Source organism: Colletes gigas, unplaced genomic scaffold (assembly GCF_013123115.1).
Source record: "Colletes gigas isolate AHSC1104 unplaced genomic scaffold, ASM1312311v1 Colletes_gigas_Sc00062, whole genome shotgun sequence".
NCBI classification, from domain to species: domain Eukaryota; kingdom Metazoa; phylum Arthropoda; class Insecta; order Hymenoptera; family Colletidae; genus Colletes; species Colletes gigas.
The window spans coordinates 93,554-106,003 of NW_025106691.1; the positions used below are offsets into that span (position 1 = coordinate 93,554).

Here is a 12,450-nt window from a genome sequence, read left to right on the forward strand (position 1 = left end):
CTGTCACATATAAAAGCTTTGATGGATATAGTAAATGCTCTATTATCTATCGCGATACCAGTACGTTTCAGATCGTTAATTTCATTTATAAATTGCTCCAAATATCGTTCAAGATTGGTTGGCTTTGTATTTCCGCAATATATGGCCACAGGAAAGGGTTGGTAAACATCAGGATGATGAAAAATTTTACACAAGATTGGCCAAAACTGTTTTCTGCTGGATTTAAATAATGGTAAACCATCAATGTTAAACATCAATGGTATATCGTTACTTTTATGGATCTCTGGATTTACACATTTTTCAAGAACTTTACTTATCCCAAAATACACAAACTCATCATCGATGCCATTAAAGCTTTCGATGGTATAATTGATGGATGTTGTACCGAGAAATGTTTTGGCTGTTTTAGGTAAATTAGGATAAGAATGTGTCCTTAATATGTTCATCAATACTTCCAACCGAGTATGTGGTATTGTTGGATCCATGAGAGCCCATTAACGAAACTCTTCTATGTCATTAAAGCCACAAATCTCTTGAACGTTCTCTGCAGCCTCTTCGCTTGTATTCTCTGTATGTTCATCTCTACTGTTATGTCCTGCAGCCTCTCTTGTCTCGTCTTCCTCTGATGACTCAATGTCATCATTAATTATCTGTGGTATATTTCGATTGACTTCCGAGACTTCTGCAACATCCGACTCAAAATTTTCTGAATTTACACTCTCACGTTCTTCATAGATTCTTGATCCACTGTTTTTGGACATCACTATCGTATCTGCTTCAGAATTTATAAATTCTGGGCATTGCTGATCACTCAATTTACGCCGCTTACGAAATCGTTGAACTCTGAGACGTGTGAGTTCATGAGTTTTCAGATCTCGCATATCATCCGACATCGCAGAGGAATTCCAATAATTATATATAAATAATCGTAAAAACTCTCTTACGGCAACCTAACCTCTACACGCTAGCTTGCGTACGTCTGACACTGCGAGAAGCTGAACTGCAATAGTTTGAGAGGCAAATGTTTTAGGAGGAATGCCCAACGTAGGCCTGCGCTCGGCCATCCCCATTTGCGCCCCGTATGGCAAATGTTAGGAATGCCCAACGTAGGCGTACATCATTTTTTCCGGATTACGGCCTAATGAGATAACAATTAGGCTTGCCGCAATTTAGGCGTACCCCATCATTTCCACATTAGGCCCACATTTGTGTTTAGGCATGCCTACCTGAAATTGTAGTCGGGTAGGGTCGTGTCCGGCGGTAGATCCGTCGGCAATGAATGCTCGTTGACGTCTGGCGGAGGGCGAGGGCCTGAGAGTAGGTGGCGACGCTCCGCGTAGGTGCCGCAATACCGTACTACTCAGGGGGTGGCTCCGGCCACGACGAGTTCCGATGTCCTTACGAGTGTACCCAACTGGTACAAAGGTAGTTTTCCAAGAGTTTGGCACAACCGCGTAGGAGCCGCCACTGAGGAGCTTATCTCTGAGGTAGTCGGATAGTGACTGCCGATCATGTTTCTTTTTTTTTTTTTATTAACTCGTTCTCATGTTTCTTCTGCAGTACCCTGGGCTGGAACCCTATAACCTGCACTTAAAATGTTTGTTAGTGTCTGTAATGTTTATGAGGGTGTGTTATTGTGGTTTTCCTTGGGTTAGGGCTCGAGGGAAAAGTTTCAAAAACCTCGTTTATATGCATCATGCGATGAGTGCGGTACTGTGGATGGTTAGTTGATGATTAGTGTGGGAGTTTGTATTCGTATGTTTAATGATATACCTTCGGGGTCATAATTCCGTAGTGTCGCTACTGGGGTGTTTGGATGCTGGGAGTTAGTAACTTGAGCTGTGGCGGCCAGCTTCATGACATGTTCGCGCATATACTCGATTTTTGTTTTCACATGCAACGAAGCGATTGTGTGATAGCGCGTTTTGTTTAGTATGATGCGGAGGTATTTGTTTTGTACAATTTGGATTTTGGATATGTGTGATGTTGCTGCGGTGCACCATACTGGAGTGCCGTACGTGAAGATGGGGCGGATGCAGGTTTTGTAGAGCTGGATTTTTAAGTCTGTGGGAAGTGGACTATTTCGTGCTAGAAGTGGGTATAGTGTGCGGAGTACTCCGATGTCTTTGCAAGCTCTATCTTTGGAGTTGTATTGCCATTTTAGTTTGCTGTCGAACCAGATGCCCAGATATTTAACTTTAGTGGACTAGTTAATGGGGTGGTTATCTATTGTGAGAGTGTCGGGGTTGTGGAGTCTTTTGGGAGTGAAGATAGTAGCTTCTGTTTTTGTGGGGTTTATTGTCAGCTTCCAAGTGGAAGTGAATCGTAGGATGTGATCGAGGTGGTTTTGAGTGTATTTGATTGCCTGGTTTATTTTTCACGAGGAGGAGTATACTGCGGTGTTGTCGGCGTAGAGGGCTAGTTTGGTGTTGGGATTTTTGGGAATGTCGTTGATGAATATATTGAATAGGACTGGTCCCAGGACTGATCTCTGTGGTACCCCAGTATGTAGTAGTCTGGGAGAGGAGTGGGAGCCGCTGTGTGAGACTGTAATGTACTCGACAGCGAAGTAGCTGTAAACTATTTTAATTAGATGTGTGTTGAGATTAATTTGGTGGAGTTTAAGGTGGAGGCCACTGTGCCAGACGGTGTCGAAGGCCTTTTGGAGGTCTAGGAGCACTAGGACCATCGAACGGTTCTTGTTCACCTTCAGGGCAATGCCCTCCTGGAGCCTTAATGCTTGTTGGATGGTGGAATGTTTGGCTCGGAAGCCAAATTGTTCATGTATAATGGTGTTGTTGGAGTGGAGATGTGTGATGACTTGTGAGAGTACTATGTTTTCCAAGATTTTACCAAGTATTCTTAGTAAGCTGATAGTTATTTGGATTTAGGCGGGATTTCTTGGGTTTGGGAAAGGGTATGATATGTGCTGTTTTCCAGGTAGCGGGGAAATATGCTAGAAGATACGATTGCCTGTAGATATAGTAGAGCTGGAGGATCATTCTGTGAGGGAGGTGCATGAGTTGGCTGACTGTAATTTTGTCAGGACCCGGAGATTTTTTATTTTTTAGGTTTCTGATGTAGCTATGGATAAGTTGGGGTAATGAACGATGGGTTTGGTGGTGTGGTGTTGGTGCTGGTTAGTATGCTGACAAGCTGTTCAGCATCGCATTCTATGGGAGAATTGTTGGGGGGGATAGGAAGGAGGTGGATTGCATTGGCAAGGAGTTCGGTCTTGTCAGTATTGGTGTAGGCTGTGGTGTTGCCCTCGGTAAGCGGTGGGATGGTGTGTTTGGTTTGTTTGAGGGTTTTGTAGGTAGTCCAGAGCATGTTGGGATTGGCTGCTATTTTGGAGAGTTTGAGGTGCCAGGAGGTATTCTTTAGTTCTTGGATTTTGGATGGTATTTAGTTGGTAAGGGAGTTTCGGAGGTGTCTGTGTAAAGGGTTGGCTGAATTTTGATATTTGCGCTTGTACCTGTTGCGCAGCTTAATGAGATTTAAGAGTTCTGTGCCCGGTTTGATTGTTCTATGGTAGGCGTGTGTGGTGGTGGTTGCTCTTTTGTAGTTCTGTTTGATTGTTTTTTGAATCTTGGTGATTTCTCTGTCTTTGTCGTGAGTGGTATTTAGGTGAGGATTAATGGGGTACCTGTTCCCCTGGGAGCGGCATAGGTGCCAGTCAGTGATGGAGAGGGCGCAGTTGGTAAATTGGGTGTAGTTATTGGTGTGATGGAATATTATTGGGAGGTGGTTAGAGGGGAGGTCATGGATTGTATGACATTCTGAGTAGTGTGACGAGTTGGTTAGAAATATGTCTATATTGGATGGTCTAGCATGAGGTTGTTTGTGGAAGTAAGTGTCACTGCTGGCTATGTGATAGGAGTTTTTGGACATGTGTGTGTATAGTGTTTTGCCGTTGCTATTTATGGTTGTGTTGTTTTAGGTGGTGTGCTTGGCATTGAAATCACCCCCGATGGTCAATTTTTGGTTATGTGAGTTTAGGATGTTGAGGTCGTGCTGGAAGAAACGTTTGTTTGGAGGGAGATAGGCTGCTCCGAGAGTGATTTTTGGGTTGGTGGAGAGTTTAATGAATATGCCCTCTACACTGTTCAGGAAAGGTTGGGGGGAGAGTCTCAAATTTGAGGTTTTGGTGGATGATGGTTGCTACTCCTCCATGTGGCATGAGTTGATTATTCCTGATTATGTTATATCGGGGAAGGCGGATGGCGTCAGTGGGTTTCAGCCAAGTTTCGGTGATTAAGGCTATTTGAATTTGATGGTGTTCTACGAATATTTGTAGCTCGGAAGTTTTGTTAAGGATACTGGTTGCATTCCAGAGGAGTATTTTGGTGGGTAAGTTAACCATTTATAAGTTCAGCAACTGCAGCTTGTAGCTTTTGAACTTTAGTGTAAAGGAAATCTAGGACTGCGGCCATACTGTTAATGTCTAGGATTTAATTTATTGCTTGTGCCTTGGCGAATAGGTTGGAGAGGTCTGGTTGGGAAGTTTGATTGTTTTGGGAGGTAACATTGGCGTATGTTCTTCTGGGAGTTGAGGTGGGTAGGTTTTGCTGGGGTAGTGTGGGTATTGCTGGTGGAGGCATGCTGCGGAGAGTGAGGTAGGTGGTTAGTGGTGTTTTGTCTGCAGGTATGGGGGTGTTTTGGGAGACGGTGCGTTTTTTGAGGAATGCAAGCAGTGAAGGTCACTGGCTATAGTTGGCCGGGTGAGAGCTTCCGCACTTGCAGCATGTGGCTGGGGTTGTGGGGGTTTTGATGCACTCCTTGGTGCTGTGTTTGCCTGTGCACTTTAGACAATTATGGTTTTTGGTACAGTTCGTGTAAGAGTGACTATATGCTTGGCATCGATAACATTGGATGTAAGGGCGGGAGCTGTTGAATTTCTCCCAGTATGCTCGGGTGTGGGCTAGTGTTCTGACGTGATTTATGTGCTGTAAGATAGTGCCTTTTGCAAGAACTATCTTATACAGTGGCGGCCAGTTACTTAAGACCGCTGGGTAGTTAAGAAAATAAATAGTGCTAATATTTTATTCATTGCATTTTTCGTATACTAAACTCATATGAAATATATTTTGAAGTATGTTATACCATAATATCGCAATAATTTTATTTACAATACTATTAGCTACAAATATTTTTAACATTTTCTCAGATTAGGTCGTTATGACAGCGAACAACTACTTAAGACCAAATCAGACTAATACTATAAACACAGGTAAAATTAATGAAACTTGTTAATTGCGGAAAAATAAAACTTAGCAAATAGTTAGTAACGCGTTGCACTCCCTTTTTGTCGTATCACTTCTTCACAACGTCTTGGCATAGACTCAATTAAACGGCGACAACGCTCGACTGGAATATTATTCCACCCTTCTTGAATAACAGCGTACAATTCATTCAAATGTTTGGGCTTTTTATATTTTACATGTTTCTCCACATCAATCCATAGCATCTCAATAGGATTGAGGTCTGGAGATTGAGAGGGCCATGGTAAAATGTTTACATTTTGCTGACATAAAAATTGTTTAACCCTACGGGCTGTGTGTTTCGGGTCATTGTCAGCTTGCAAAATCCAGTTATCTGGCATTTGATTTCTTGTAAATGGGAGCAATACCTCATTTAATATATCAATGTATTTGTATTGATCCATTATTCCTTCAATTCTATGAATTGGGTCAACACCTTGTAACATAAACGCTCCCCAAACGTTCACTGAACCTCCTCCACCTTTCACGGTTGATTTTATGCATTTTGGTGAAAATTCCTCGTTAACACGACGTCGAACATATAATTTGCCATCTGAACCCATTCTATTAAACTTGGACTCATCGGTAAAAACAACTTTTGACCAGTCTGCTCTTGTCCAGTTGTGATGATTCTTAGCGAACTGTAAACGAAGCTTTCGGTTTCGTTTGGAAATGAGTGGCGTCTTGCGAGCAATGCGACCCATAAGATTAAATTCGTTTAATCTTCTTCGCACTGTTCGAACACTAATTTTCCTGATAATTTCGACACCAGATTCATTGAGAACTTGTTCGGCTGTTTTGTAATGATCCGCTTCAGAGATGCGGTGAAAAATGCGATCTTCTCGTGCTGTTGTAACACGAGGCCTTCTTTTACGCGACACATTACAAACTGATCCTGTCTTAGATATGAATTGCATTGCCTGTATACACGCCGTTTTGAAAATATTTAATTTTGTAGCAATTGCTGAAAATGAGTATCCCTCATCTCTCAATAATGTAATTTCAATTCTTAGTTCAGGAGTAACGTTCTTCTCTCAACTCATGATTGTTGACTGATTAGCAATTGTTTGCGATCTTAAATGCAGTGATCCATCGCAACCATGTCAACAGTGATGGTAACTAAGGATCTGATGCAACTATGTAATGTGAAAATAAGCAAAAAATGAAAAACACGAATCGGTCTTAAGTAGTTGTCCGCTGTTATAACGACCTAATCTGAGAAAATATTAAAAATATTTGCAGTTTATTGTGTTGTAAATAAAATTATTGCGATATTATGGTTTAATATACTTCAAAATATATTTGATATGAGTTTAGTATACGAAAAATACAATGAATAAAATATTAGCACTGTTTATTTCTTTAACTAACCAGCGGTCTTAAGTAGCTGGCCGCCACTGTAGGTAGCTGAGCTCTTTGCGTTTCAATTCCGTGCAGGTTAGGGCGTTTAGCTCCTTGGTCTGAATTTCGGTAAGGATTTCGTTCGTTGGAAATTTGTGAAGTCCTGTTAGTATAACTGCTATTGTTTTTTCTGTCGTTAGGGAGTATGTGTGGTATTGGATTTTGTTATTGTTTAGAAGGTTTTTAGTGGCTAAGAAATCGGGAGTTGTAGCCAGGGTAATTTTGGCTTGGTTGGAGAGGTATTTTACCTCGAATTTACTGCCGGTGGTTGATTTGATGAGGTTGCAGAGCCCGCTGTGGTCTTTAATGTGGGTGTGAATAAAGATAGATGGTGTCTTACCTTAAGCTGTTGTAGCTGATTGGTTGTTAGGGGGAGTTACCTTCTCCATGGAGCTGGGTTGTGTGTTGGCGTCGTCGTTTATGTCGAATATGTCCGCCAAAATGACGAATCTGTCCAAGGTTGAATCTGAAATCTCTCCTGCCGATTATGGGCCGGAGGGCCTGTATTTATACTCGGAGATACGCGCTAGCGCTGATTTGGTCATCGCTGATTGGTTAGGACCCATCTATTTTTAGCAATGACTTGAATTTTCGGCGAAAGCCACGTCGTTGTTCCTATTCTACGTAAAACTATGTAAAACTAAGGGCGCGGTATAGCCTCGTTTCGGCGATAGCCGCGTCGTTGTCCTTATTTTTTATATTAAAAATATTATGTCGCGTTACAATCTATAATTATTTCGGCCACTGTATGTTCAGTAGGGTGAACTTTAGTTATACTTGATGAAAATTTTTTTCGTGATTTTTTTCGGGACACCCCCTGGAATTGTGACACTATATGAAAAAATAATCTATGCAAAATCTGAAAGTGATCGGACAACGGGAAGACGTGGCACATCGAAGTTGAAAATTGTTTATCTTTGTAACCCGTTTTTCTCCATTAAGGGGGAAGACTCATGTAAAATGGTAAAAAGAGAAGTGATATTTGACAGTTTTTTTCACAGCATAAGGGTTTGATAAAACTTTTCACCACTTTCAACATATATTCTTAAACATTTCAAGATACAAATATTTTTTTTTCGTTACGTTTTATTGACTTGGGATGAAATAATAAATATTATTTCTTTTGTCGATGGCGTTGATCGGCGTGAGGTCCAGCATTTTTTTCCTTTGATCTAAAATAAACAATCGAACGACATTTTGTTCATAATAGTATTACGCGTCGTATGAACTAAAATCCTCCTTAAAAAATGCAAAATTGTCGAGGATATACTAATTTAATTACGCAATAAACATAGTTTAAATAATTATTATTATAATGAAGACTGTTATTTGATACGATGAAGAATTTAGTTATGTATATACATGCATTGACCCAGTTTAATCGGTCAATTATTTTTTTATTATTTTAGGAAAGTCAATATTTCTGGAAACTTACTTTTGTTTGAGGCTAATCTGCGATTCTCGGCTCATAGAATTCACCTTCAGTTTCCTTGTAAAACTCGTTTTGCTGGATCTGTGTAGTTTGCGAGCTATACGAGCTTCTTTTGTCTCACTTAAACCGCAACGCCCCTGCCTGTTCAAATGCTTGTTGTTGCATACAGTGAGTAACGAAAGATTTCGAATGACATGATAGGAAGTAATTGATTATACAAAAATTGTATAATAAATTGCAATTTATTGAAACAACTTGTTTTTATACTATTGTACATACATTTCCTAAATATATGCAAACTTAGAGAAAAATGAAACAATAAGTAAACTAATTACATAGCATTTATAACAGTTAAGTACATATAAGACATAACAAAAGTATGTATTCGAACACAGTTAATAGCCATGATAGAATGCAATAGATATGGTTATATTACAGTTTAATATCTAGTTGGGCCACCCTTGGCTTTAATAACCTCTCGAAGACGATTTTCCATACTATTAATTAACTTTTTGGTAACACTTGAATCTATAGAGTGCCAAGCTGCCAGGATATTTTGTTTTAAAGCATTTTTACATGTTACATTACAACCCCTGGCAGAAAGTTTACGATCATACACATTGATATATACGTGTTTTATGCTTATAATACGTTATTGTATACAGTGAGTGTAAAAAGTATTCGTACACTAGTCAATTTGAACAAAAACTTTGCAGAACTTTGTTTATTACAAAAGTATGTTAACAAAAACATGCATACATATTCTTAGAAATCTCTGGAACAAATGTCATTAACAACAAATTATTTATTTATATTTATTGTGAAAATATTAACAAATTTCCAGAAATTGGCGTGAAATATACGCGTAATAAGTATTCGTACAGTCTTTGATTCGTAACATTCCACATAGAACGATTACAAGATAATCCATGATATGTAAACATACTTAGCATCAGTATGTCTGGAGACGCTGTCGGTATAGGTAGTATCCTGAATTCAAACATTATCAACGAAATTATCAGCAAAATGGGACGAAAACGCAAGGAAACCTCTGAAGAAGAAAGGAAAATTGTTATAAACATAATAAGTGTAAAACACTGAGTGAAATTTCTAAAGTTTTAAATAGACCGAGGTCCACGATTCAAGGAATCATTGACAGATATGGCGATCGAAAAACTGTAAAAACTAATCCAAGAAACGGACGTAAATGAATAATAAATGAGTATACCGGCCGATGGATAATTCGAAAAATAAAGCAAAATCCAAAGATAAGTGCGGTGAAAATCACAGCTGAACTTACAAATGATCTGGACATTAATGTATGCAGTAGCACAGTGCGTAATCTTTTACGGGATAGAGGATATCACGGCAGAGTAGCTCGTAAGAAATATTTCGTAAACGAAATTAATAGAGAGAAACGATTGCAATTCGCGAAAGAGTACGTTAATGTTCCTATGGAGCACTGGAACCGTATTATATTTACCGATGAGAGTAAATTTAACATATTTGGGTCAGATGGACGATGTACTGTATGGCGGAAAAAAAAATACCGAGTTCGAAAAAAGAAATTGAAGCCGACCGTAGAGCATGGAGGAGGATCAGTCACAGTTTGACAGTTAGGCTCTATGAGTGCGAGCGGGGTTGGATCCCTCCATTTTATCGATGGTATCATGGATCACAAAATGTACATCGATATTCTAAAAAAGCATCTTCAGTTTTAGTGCAAATAAAATGCAGTTACAGGGCAATTATATATTTTTGCAAGATAATGATCCAAAGCATAATGCTTATAATACACGTCAGTGGATCCTATATAATGTGCCGCAGCAATTAAAAATCCCTCCACAGTCTCCAGACGTAAATGTGATAGACACACTTGATTGACTTATGGAGTCATCTTGAAGAAAAAATTCGAGACCATCACATTTCTTCGAAACAAGATTTAAAAAATGCACTTTTAGAGGAATGGAACCAAATTTCTAGTACTATAACCAAAAATTTAGTAAATTCAATGCCGCAAAGGCTTAAAGCGATTATACAATCTAAAGGAAATACCACTAGATACTAAAATAGCAAATAGACTGATTTTTGTTACGTTTATGTACTAAAATTTATAGTTTTTGTTGTAAAATTAGAAGTGTACGAATACTTATTACACGTATATTTCACGCCAATTTCTGGAAATTTGTTAATATTTTCACAATAAATATAAATAAATAATTTGTTGTTAATGACATTTGTTCCAGAGATTTCTAAGAATATGTATGCATGTTTTTGTTAACATACTTTTGTAATAAACAAAGTTCTGCAAAGTTTTTGTTCAAATTGACTAGTGTACGAATACTTTTTACACTCACTGTATGTATAATTAAGACCAATGGGAAATGTAAGGGAGTTTTGTAGAAAGTGATTAACTACAAAATAACACAAACTTTCATTTATTTTCAAAGACAACGTAGAAGGAAAACAAAATGTTAGATGGAAAAAAGTTATCCATCACTGAATGTCTTGGAAATAAGTTTCCGATCAAAGGTACCATTAATATTTTGTTACATTACCTCGCGCTCAAATGTCAGCTTTAATACGCTGTGGCATTGATGTTATTAAATTTTTACTCGTATTTTTATATCGTATTTTAATCGTATGGCCTGTTGAAGTTTATATTTACTTTGTGGCTTCTTTTCCCGAATCAGTTTCTTTAATTTTGCCCATAAATTTTCTATGGGTTTGATATCGGGACTATTCGCGGGCCTTTGCATTGTTTTAATGTTGTTTTGTAGTAAATAGCTTTTTATTATTTTACTGCGGTGGCAGTTGGCGCTATCGTCTTGAAAGATGAAATCTGTAGAATTTTTTCTATACTTGGAATTAAAAAATGTTCCAAAATGTGAATGTATCTTTCTTCATTAACATTCTGACGGAGAATGCAAAATTTTTTCACGCCTTTCGCAAACATACAGCTCCATATCACATATGATTGTGGATACTTTGCTTTATGATTTAAACAATCTTCATTAAACTTTTCATTTGTTCTTCTCTAAACAAATGTTCTTGTGCCATCTACCGTTCCAAGGCATACACGTGACTGAGCACTGAATGTTATTTTGCAGTCGTCCACTGTCCAATTTGCACGTTCCTTGCACCATCGTAAGCGATTTTTCCTACGTGTCTTTGCGAGCAAGGGTTTTGTCTTAATTTTCCGAAATGTGATGGTTTGGAGCCCATTGTTCATTTAATTGTTTTGAGGTGGCTCTTCTCATATTTTTCACAATTTTACATAGTCTTTTGTCATCCCTTTTAGTAGTTCCACGAGAATGACCACAACTCTTACGATTAGAAACGCGGCCTGTTTCATCGTATTTTCTTTTTAAATCACTAATAATACTGTGGTGCTGTCTTTGCTGCGGGTAGGAACTCATGAGAATCGTAGGAGGACGGAAAAGGAAAGGAGGGGGCGCGTTTCGTCCGGGCCTGCTAGTGGACTTATTATGTAAAATAAGTACCCGGAATTTCTAAATAAAACTCAAATTGCTTACTTAATCATCCAAATTTATTTTGTCGCCTTCAAAGTAGGCCCCATCAGAAGCAATGCACATACGCCAACGCTTCTCCCAGTCTTCAAAACACTTTTTAAACGCTGAAGAAGGTAGCTCCTTTAGCTCCTTCTGCAAATTTTCTTTTATGGCCTCTATCGACTCAAAACGCCTTCCCCGAAGGGGTAATTTGAGTTTCGGAAATAAGAAAAAGTCACAGGGGGCCACATCTGGTGAATACGGTATTTGTTCGATCACATTTGTTGAGTTCTTGGCCAAAAATTCGCGTACCAAGATCGATGGGTGCGACGGAGTATTATCGTGGTGCAGGATCCAAGAATTGTTTTTCCACACATCTGGCCGTTTCCGACGAATATTTTCTCGCAAGCGTCTCATGACGCTCAAATAATATTCTTTATTTACTGTTTGTCCATCTGGAAGGAATTCCGAATGAACAACACCACGATAATCAAAGAAAATAGTGAGCATGACCTTAATTTTCGAGCGACTTTGGCGCGGTTTTTAGGGTTTGGTTCATTTTCTAAGCGATATTCCGAAGATTGTTGACTTGTTTGCATATCGTACTCATAAACCCATGTTTCGTCATCGGTTATGATGTGTTTCATGAAGGTAAAGTCACTACAAGTTCGTGAAATCATGTCTTCAGCAACTGCTTTTTGATGTTCTTTTTGCAGAAAATTCAGCTCCTTCGGAACAAGTCGTGCAGCGACGCGTCTCATGCCCAAAACTTCAGTTAAAATGTTATGCACGGACATGTGAGACATTTCCACTTCATCAGCCACCTCTCTAACACTCAGGCGAC

The 12,450-nt window shown here is 38.9% G+C and overlaps 1 protein-coding gene across 3 annotated transcripts in view; it reads left to right on the plus strand.

Annotated features, from left to right (window-relative positions):
* The window catches only part of LOC122403581 (zinc transporter 1), a 376,987-nt gene that overhangs the window by 14,039 nt on the left and 350,498 nt on the right, over positions 1-12,450 (plus strand). The gene's annotated exons all lie outside the window — the stretch shown is intronic.